Genomic DNA, 10,835 nt, shown 5'->3' with positions numbered 1-10,835 from the left:
ATCTCCCAGCTTGCATCTCATGCAATTTAGTCCACAGCATAAGTCGTTGTATGTTATCGTTATCTGCAGATGAAGCCATGTTTGCCAGTGCGTCTCATTACTATAATGACATAGTGTATATTCGGAATGTAATTAGCTTTGAATTCAGGTTAAATTACAGTAATTAAATTAGCCAAAGAAATTCTTAACTCCATGAAACATCTTCCAACGAGTTGGCCATACCATAATATTTTCAACTTAAATTGTATTAACATAAGCTATTCTGCATGTAAAAACTTTGATAATTCCATTAAATGCTAAACACTTTCAAGCAAAATGCTTCCAATCGTGCTCCTAGCTGAATTTTATCTGCCAGGAAAATCATTCTCTTGATATAAATTCTTTGTCACAGCCATTAAAATATTTCATAAAGAGATATTTGAGGGGAACTTGAGAGTAAATTCTTACAATATGTTGACTGAGAATAGGTTTAAACCTTGGATTTATCAGCACTGTTATTCCCTGGTTAATTCTGAAAGTAAATTTGCAACTAATTTGTCGAGATTTATCTGGTTTCTAAGTGAAAAATGCTATTTAAGCATCACTTGATAGATGCTGGATAAAAGGCTGAGCGTGTGCTTACCAATCTCCTTTCGTAGAAAAACTGATATTTTACAAGAATAGTTAAAGGATGGCTTCATGTACAGCACGAACCGGAAATGAAGAAAACATTTCCCAAAGTGTGTAACCTTGTGCTACCTTCAGACATTTCAGATTAGAAATCTAATATAACAGAAAGCACTAACGGTGGAAGCAATTCGAGAACGACAAGCGGTTACAATTGCAGGTTTAAACTCACTCACTTAATTCACAGCTCTGTTACAAATGGGAACTTCATGAATATCACTTACCGCTTCTCCTCTTCTAAAATAGGAACCCATTTTGCGTAGCCACAAACTATAATTTACATAAACATAAAAATAACTAGGGGCGATCAATGTAGAGGCCTGCTTTAATTTTTTGTGTGTATGGCCCAAAAGCAATTTCAATTCACAATTGGCACAATTAGAATTACTCTTACAATAATTCTTTAGTTTAACTACTTGCCCGCACAGGGGTACAGTTGATGAAATGACCTCAAGTTCATCACTTAGTTTATTTAATCTGTCTGTAAATATGGAAGACAATGTCGCTTAAGGCGAGATTTGAATGCGCAATATAATAAAATACAAAAAAACCAATCCATCCATGTAAACGGTGAAAACAAAAACAGTTATAAAGCAGTCAAAATCAATATAAAAATATAAAAATACACGTTTTGATAACGGCATGCAGAGCCATATTAAATTATAATTTCTGTCATCAAATCAAAGTAAGGCTGGGTGATTAAGATGCCGCAGGTCGATACATAGAATTGCATTTAATCATTTAGCATTCAGATCACTTTATCAAATATGCAATGCTTATTTATTTACATTGCATTGAAGTAATCACGCATTATCTCATAGTGTCAAGATTTCGATGATGTAATTGTTTATTTTTAGAACGACGTTATAGAATAAGTGAGAAAGGTCGTGTCTGACTGAATATGATTGGTTTAAATGCTGAATACTAATGAATTGTCTTACACACCGTCACCCTCTACATTACCCATAATTCCAAGGGAAATTTCTTTTGCAGAAGTCAGTCAGGGCTACAATGGTAAATAATCAATTATTTTGCAAAGTCTGCGGATATCCTCTGTGAGCATACTCAGAACAATATCTACAGGAAACGGGCTATTCGACCTGATGAAAATTCTAACAGGGTCCTACCTAGAATGTCATGTGCAGTTTATCTTGATATGAGATCATCACATCACGCCACATGCATGAGAGCCACAACCACAACAATTTTTCTGATGTCTAAAGATGTATGAAATTTTATTCAAAACTTACAGTATTTCCTAGAAAGATTTAGAGTTAGAATCGCTAACCTGTAGGAGATAAGACCCTCGCCTATCTACTTACTCATATCCATTTCATTTATACTGAGAATGAAAAGGAAGTTTGCATTTAATCATGTGACCTATTAAATATAGCAGTTTAACTATGCCCCAAATCACATCCTATTTACTGCCTTAGAAAAAAAGCACTTTCAATTATGTAAAAAACGATAAACGTCGCTCTTTCAAAGCCTAGCCAGGCTCATGGGCCCGGTTTCCCAGTTTCAATGGCGTTTGTGTTCCCCAGCTGGACGGGACGCCAGTCCATCGCAGCGTCACTCATTTTTGCCAGCTGACTGGACTGGAGCAACGTGAAATGCAGTGTTTTGCTCAAGAATCGAAAGCACAATCTTACGATCATGGTGCTGACACCCTAACCACTAAGCCACGCGCCTCCACTTCAATTATGTAGTCTACAATAAAAAAGGATTACAACAGGGGGAAGTCGGGACATTCATGAGGTTACGACTGGCGTTAGAGGTTCTAAGAAGAGTGAATGAACTGCTTTCAACCAGATGAGTACGACTGGAAAGCTTTTGCTTTGATCATAGCATCTACGCGTTCAGTGCTACGACTTGTGGAACAAAAACCAGAAGCAGCAACTACGGTTGTAACGCAATTTATTATTATTATTATTATTTTATTCAGCTGTCCTAAGCCGTTCAAGATGTTTCATTTAAAGTTATGCTGTTTACGTCCTTGAGACAAGCAGGAAGGACACATTCCGATAATTTTCATTCCAGTTAAATTACTGAGCGACTATTTCAACATGCGTAGAGAGAGAGAAAAAAAGAAGAAACAAAATGAAAAAAAGAAAAAAAATTAATAAAAACAAAAGAAAATAAAAAACACAAATCAAAAATAAAGACAAAAAAATATTATTCAACAGCAACAGGGTTGTTCCATTCTTTTTATATTTTTTAAACATCTTGTACAATGAATTTAATTGCATTGAAGTAGAGAGAGACATTACGAGACTCTATTGATTTCGTCTTCACTCTATGCTGTGTTGATTTGGTTTATAACGTCCTCTCTTTTGTGTTATTTCTGGGAAAAAAATAAACTTGATTAGTTTCCTACACAACATTTTACACTCTCGGTTGTTAATAATAATAATAATAATAATAATAATAATAATAATAATAATAACAATAATAATAATAATGATGATGATGAGGATGATAAAAATGATACAGTGTGCATCATCATAGATGTGGCTATACCTGCAGACATCATTGCGGGGTCAAATAACAGGAGAGACTATTAAAACGTGAGGATTAGTCTAGGGAAATATGAAGACTGTGAAGGGTTTCAACAAAAGTAATCCCAGTTGTCTTAGGGGAATTAGAAACCGTCACCATCAGATTTAACAGCTCTCTTATTGAGAGTAGTGTAACTTCAAAAGTTGCATTAATACAGAAATCTGCTCTGTCGGAAACGGCAGGGATTGTAAAAAAGGTCTTCGATATTTAAGGAAACTGGTTGAGGCCCGGTCTCAAGGACATCGATTCCGAATGTAAAGCATCCGTGTATACCATGAATGATAGTAGTAGTAGTAGTAGTAGTAGTAGTAGTAGTAGTAGTAGTAGTAGTAGTAGTAGTAGTAGTAGTAATAATAATAATAATAATAATAATGACAATTACGCAGCGAATAACAAACATGACGGACGTGTACGAATGAGCTCCTTGCCAAGTTGGATTAGATCTGTGATCATCAGCAAACAGGATTTATGAAACAGCAACAATATGAAAGAAAATTGGTCCCTAATTTTCCGCCTTACTTTCTGTCTTTACTTCTAAAGATAGAGATATTTGAAGCAGTACTAATAGTAGTATACGATTTTTTTTCTACTTTCGGGCCAACCACGTTTTAGATATTTCTATTTTCAGATCTTTATAATTGGATAATTTGTCTATTTCTATAAGAATTTCATAATCGGCTGATTGAACTGATACATCTACTGAGAGGTACATCCTTTTATTGGTAGTTTTTCACAACAATATCCTGTCGATTTTCCTTAATTTCCTTCTCCATATGGATTGACATAAAGCCATATGTAGTTACCGTGTCACTCCTTGAGACACGTTTCTGTTGTATACTGTATACCATTTCTTTTGTATCGGTATTTCATAATCATGATTCTATGTTCTATATCTGAAAGCCTCAACGTTCTCATGCATATGTGTGAATCTGGGAGCGGAGTGTAAAAGATATAAATAAAAATGTTATTTAAATTATGCTATGTATGTTTCTATTGCGTGATTGTTTATTTGTTCATTAATGTATTACATTAGATGATTTTTTTAACCAGACCATATCTTCAGGCAGTTTGAACTGTTGACGGGTAAGATTGAACGAAATGTGATATATTATAAAACTAAATATGAGGCTTGGAATAAAAAGAAATTCCTCGGTCATTTACAGCTTACAATGTAGATTGAAACGGTAAGAAGCGGGGACGGAACATATTCTGTAAACTTCGTCATTTTACTTTAAATTCAGCCATGATGAATTAATTCGGAAGCTAGACGTATCTGGATAAAATTGTCCAAGCTCATTTGTGTAGACGCTTGAAATATTTTGTATGGTGAGAAAAGTGTATTATTAACGTGTCAATATGGTAAGCGTTCTTTTAGAAACTAGAAGATACGTCGATGGTTTTTTTCACGCTTTATAGGTATGGTACAATATACTATGAAGGCCAATATTACGGAAAATTTCCGTGTAAGGGTGTCTGATCAGAAAATCTCCATCATAATAATAAGTACTAAAATATTTCCGATATGAGCTTTTTGTATTGGAAAATGTTATTTGAAACGTTAAACAGAGGAAATAGAAGGCTACTTATGGAGACTACCATTTCCTCAGTTTAGCATTTCAAATAATTTCTGTCAGCTGGAATGGAGATATTTGTATTGAAAATATTTCAACGGTTACTGCTCTATATTCAGCTGTTGGTTTTCTACGTGACCCGTCTATAAAACAGAATAATGAACATATGTAAACGCTGAAACGAGAAAAATAACAACGGAAAAGAACGAGGAAAATTATTTTACTTAAGTGTGAACTAAATTTTTTTTAAAATCGTTGTTCCGAGTTCCTCGCAACGAAATAATTAAAATTAATCTTCATATATTTATTCGTAATTTAAATCATTGTGCCCGATTTCTCACTCCTAAATATTTATATTGTAAATTTTCTCCCCATCCTCATCCTGTCTTAATTACTAGTCTTAATTATTTTAGTGCAAAAATGAATAATAATTTTAAAATAATTTCTATACTGAAAAAATAACAAAAATGTCTTTTCATAAAAGCACAGGAAATGTGTATGTGTGGGCTCTTTCAACAACGCTGAAAATTATCGAAAACGCGCAAAAAGATTTTGCTTTCGTTCCAACCAAAACAAGAGAACAATTGAAATCGAGAATTTTCTATTTTAATAACATTAAAAAAATAAGATCAAAGTGTGAGTGCATTATTACATTTAGACTTAAAAACGGTTCGAGTAAGCTTTGATGTGTGAGAGTGTAAGTCGATTTAAGTAGATTTAAAATCCTGATATTTTCTTTGAAGCCTTAACCGCAGCGATATGATCTTCGAAAATTGCATAGGCATAAACTTAGATTTAAATTCTGTTATCTATACCGTTTGCAGTGACGTTTTCCATGAAAAAAATTCGGTATTTGTTACAGTGAATAGGTGGACACTCGAAGTGGATAGAACCCGCTATCACTTCGGATAAACCTTTGCCAGAAATTCAGGTTTTAAAATGTTTAATTCCACAATTGAACTTTTCCAAAAATGCATAACTGGAGACGTGGAAGTTTACTGACCGGTAACTGAAAGGATCCAGTTTTATTGAGATGCCTGAAATAGTCTGAAAAGAATCTGGGTTTAGATTATTTGAATGACCTTAATTGATAAAGGTTAAAAAGACTCTAGGATGAAGCTTGTGGTTACTGAATAATAGACGGCAATTAATTTTGTGACATACTTATTTCGTCACATTAAAGAAATTGCTAATTGAAATTTTTAAAAAGAAATTACACATGTTGGCGCACCGAGAGACTGCCTCATTAAAATAACGCTGAGAAAGATATTAGTTATACGTTGAAGATCTTTAAATCTAAGTGCATAGAGTACGCCCCTTGTATATATTTAAACCAAAATAGTCTGAGGTTTTCCGTATCCTTACTTCAATGATGATGATATAAAAATTTGCCACTCTCGAGTAATATAATTTTAGTCATCACCCTGTGATGACAAGAAATGCACCCTAAGGGGCGATTCAGTCACAGATAGGTTGTACCATTATAAACATTTCTGTATGAATACGTGTATGGTTGAATGGGGATATAGTCAGTCAGGCAGTGGTAGTGAGAGTTAGTTGTATAGCAGGTGTTTCTCGAAATGTCTATATTTTCTTACATTTTGCATTTCATACTTAAATATAGTTCAGCATTACGCAGTTTTTAAGGAACATCCCATCTTTTGCTATGAACGCTCACATCTTTATTTCTGCTCGTATATGGTCTTGATTTTTTAGTAACGATTTCTTGTAATTGACAAGTTTATTCAGATAAATGATGAACTGTGGTTATGCCTTGGTTATGCCTGTATAGTATACGTATATAATATTAAGATTTGATCTGCTTTCGTTTAGTTCGGTGGAAATAACCTTATGGCTTCTGCATTATAGAAGACGTTTATAGCGGTCAGGCGTAGCGATTCTACATGGTGTTCCCAGTCATTTTTCGTGTTATATCGGAAATTATATTCTTCATATTGGTGATCTAACTGTAATTTAACGCAAGACTATAATTATCAAATAATTTTATATATTTATTGCTAATGGGGAAGTGATTACAGATAGTGCTTGTTAGGTTTCAGGGATAATAAGCTTAAGATTTAGTGTCAAGAGACGTGTAAGCTAAAGGATATTTAGTCACTTACTCCTAGTTTGGAAAATTGAGGGATTAAGAGACTTATGCTTTTATATCCGGTATCTGGCAAGACACTATTTTGCTATTTTGGAGTAAGAGGTTACGCTATTGACTATTTATTTAGTTGAATGCAAATTGGTAACATTTCTACTTATGATATTTAGGATTTCATTAAAATGTATGAACTAAAGTTGATATAAGAATTTCATTAACTATATTAAATGTTTCATGTATGTTGGTAGGAAAATCAAGAGGAGATCCGAGGATCGTAACTATAATTCAATTTATAAGTTATTCATATTTTACACTGAAACTACTGCATCTACCGTGTGTCCGTTGGCGTTTTCAGATATGGCTAACCCATTATTTTTTGCCTAATATTAGAGAATACGGCGATTTAAAAAATATTCGTCTGCAAGATTTTCAGATTCAAAGGGATTCTAGTTTCACAAACATAAGTAGCTGTTGATTTTATACGTCTGCATGTATATTTGCTTGTACTTCTGTGTGTCTGTGTATCTGAATGGGTATGCATGTGTCGGTTTTGTATGCGTGTATGATGAATTGAATCGCAGGCAACAGTATCAATAGGATCGTGAATTATATAAATATATATATATATATATATATATATATATATATATATGTGTGTGTGTGTGTGTGTGTATGTGTGAGTGTGTATAACTATCTCTCTAACGCACATACATATTTATACATATATATTTATACATATATATATATATATACATATATATATATATATATATATATATATATATATATATATATATATATATATATATATATATATATATATATATATATATATATATATATATATATATATATATATATATATATATATATATATTTAAAAGAAAGTTGGTTTCTTCTGTTGGCTGCTTTCCTCGCATTCGGTACTAAAATGTGTTTATTTCGGAAGTCTAGTGTGTGGCATTATTCTGTAGTAATGCCCTTATATAAATATATATATACATACATACATACATATATATATATATATATATATATATATATATATATATATATATATATATATATACATATATATATATATATATATATATATATATATATATATATATATGTATGCATATGTACATACACATATGCACACCCACGCACACATACGTGCACACACAGGCACACGCATACACGCTCTCATACTCACTCATACACACATACAGACACGCACAGAGACACAATCCATTTAAATAGAGGCAGCAAGGACATAACATACATGTAAGAAAGTAAAAGAGCTAGATCCATTAATACTGAGATCAAATATTCTATGTAACAAAAATATTTAAATATATTCTGAACTAATAAAAAAATAATAAAAGATCACATCCTTCTAGAATCTTCTGGAGCTTGATAACAAAATTATTCTATTTTATATAAATTATTCCAGCAGGTTTTCAAACTCAAAGACGATCCTATGTCAGAAATTTACTTGTTGGTGATGAAAGTTAGCGAAATTACATCTTCAACGCCTACTAGTATGTTTATAGATCTGACTTTTTATGCGTGTGAGAATGATAGCATTTTTTGGATTTTGTATATTGAATAAGTTAGTTTTTTTCTTACTTTTTTACCGTCTGACTTCGATTATCGATTTATTCCCTAAAGATTTTATAATCATGAAGCCATATTTTGATCCATAATATTTTTTCCTATTTCACTTGCAAAGAAAACTTATTAAATGCGTGTTATGTTAGAGTTAACACGTTCAGTAAATTCGGAGTGGAAAGATATTTCGCTGCAGCGGTAGACTCGGTAGAAAATTTTCTTACTAGACGGTATCTGTGACAAATCTATATATAAAAAAAAAAACATTTAAAATTCCTTTTTAGCTTTTTGATTTTAAGTTAGGGCTATATACCCAACAAAAAGCTGAATAAAATCATAAACCGTATTTTTTCCCTTTTATTTCTTACTGAAAATGAAGTTTGATCGATGATGCTTTTGTTATAAAGAATATTCGCCATATTCATGTAAAATACGCAAAATGCTCGAGCACACACGGACGAGAAAAGACCTTTCGGCGAAGAAATAGTCTCGGGGAAAAAAAACAAACTTCCTCAGAAACAACATGTGTGAAAACACACTGGACTACCCATGGTGTCATTGGATCGTAGGATGCATTCATCACAGTGTTATTTCGTGTTGTCAACTACAAACACTGTCATGCACAACCCGATAACTACAAATCAATCATATTGTACATTAGCAGATGCTCACAAAGCTTGATCTCAAACTAGAATTAAATATTAAAGTTGCAAGAAATAACTTTCAATAAAATGTAATTCATGTAAAATAATATTTACCACGTTTGAGTACACTCGGACATAAGAAGACCCTTCACTGCTGTAATAGTCTCAGAAGAAAACTCTTCTCCAAGACATCTATGAGAAAATTTGGCTGTGAATGACGTCACTGGATTTTAGAAAGCATGCATTTCTCTGCTCTTTCTCATCCTCACATACGGTCGTCAAATACTTCCTTAGCTTGGCCAAGCTTAACGCTCATCACTAGACGTACTCTTTGTTTTTCTAATGTGGTGGAATCGTGGAATCGTACTTATTAGGTTGTGAAAGGTAGACCTGGTTTTCGAAGCTGAAGACACGAAAGAATGCACACACACACACACACACACACATATACGACAGGTTTCTTTCAATTTCCATCTCCCAAACCCACATACAAAGCATTGGTCAGCCCGAGGCTATAGTAGAAGACACTCGCTATAGTAGAAGACGAGGCTATAGTAGAAGACACCCGAAACGATGTGGTTGAGAAGCATGCTTCTTATCCCACAGCCACTCCTTTCAGTTTGCATCTATCGGATCTGTTCCCTAAGCTTTGTAGAAGACACTTTAGTAGAAGACACACGGTGAGAGTGCCGCACAGTACAACTGAACCCGGATGCCTGTGGTTATGTAGCATACATTATGTATATATGAACACGTGCGTGGTTATGTGTGCACATGTATAGTTGCTTAGATACAGTTATGAACCCCTCCCACACCTAGCAGACACATTTACCTCTATCCAATCCCCCTTTTAAATATGACAAACTATTTCCCCAGAAGTTACAAAATATTGTTTATTGTTCTCTCAACAGACTAAATCCGAACCGCTCAAAAATTTATAAACATATTTCACAGTTTTATAGCAATATCGTATCTAAATTATTAATATTCCTACATAGAAATTCTTCTGCGTTGCATGATATCTTTCTAAGCTGAGAACTTGTATTAAAATTAAAAGTCCATCCTTTCGCCAACTATCTTCATATATTCTATCATCTCTTTAACCAATTTTAATCTATGCTTTAGACTCCCAAATGTGGTATTCCTATGGTTCGTCATTAGTTTATTCGTATCCGCCTTTTCAGGTGAAGATCATCACCGGTTTATAGAATATAAAAATCTCAGCGGAGTATTTCATAAATGGGAAATGTGTACTTTTAGTAACCTATTTATGTGTGTGTGTGTTTATGTGTGTGTATACACACACACACACACACACACACACACACACATATATATATATATATATATATATATATATATATATATATATGCACGCACACATACACACGCATGAATTGCAAGAAGTAGAATAACGAACAGACACTAAAAACACAAAGCGAAAGAAGAAGAATACGGCAGTACACACATATTGGAAGTGTTGTCTTAAATAGTTTTTTTTTCAAGCATTGTACATTGGACTGCAGCGATATTGGGGGACTGTCAGGAACAGTTTTAGTCAAATATATCGATCCGCAATCCTTGTTTCATTACAGTACTTATTTTATTGATCTGTGCTAAACTTCCAATGTAAAGCAACTCGACGAAACACTTTGCAGCAATGTATACAGTTTCTCACAAGATTATCCACAT

The 10,835-nt window shown here is 33.3% G+C and overlaps 1 long non-coding RNA gene across 1 annotated transcript in view; it reads right to left on the bottom strand.

Annotated features, from left to right (window-relative positions):
• Positions 1-2,841: 2,841 nt before the first annotated feature.
• The window catches only part of LOC149132622 (uncharacterized), a 37,349-nt gene continuing 29,355 nt past the window's right edge, over positions 2,842-10,835 (bottom strand). The window contains exon 2 of the long non-coding RNA XR_016244214.1: positions 2,842-3,010. This is a non-coding gene — a long non-coding RNA (uncharacterized LOC149132622). The remainder of the gene's footprint in view (positions 3,011-10,835) is intronic.

This window comes from Octopus bimaculoides, chromosome 14, assembly GCF_046866305.1.
Source record: "Octopus bimaculoides isolate indiv1 chromosome 14, ASM4686630v1, whole genome shotgun sequence".
Lineage (NCBI taxonomy): Eukaryota > Metazoa > Mollusca > Cephalopoda > Octopoda > Octopodidae > Octopus > Octopus bimaculoides.
Note: the sequence above shows the minus strand (reverse complement) of the source record. Positions and strands in the feature narration are given on the sequence as shown.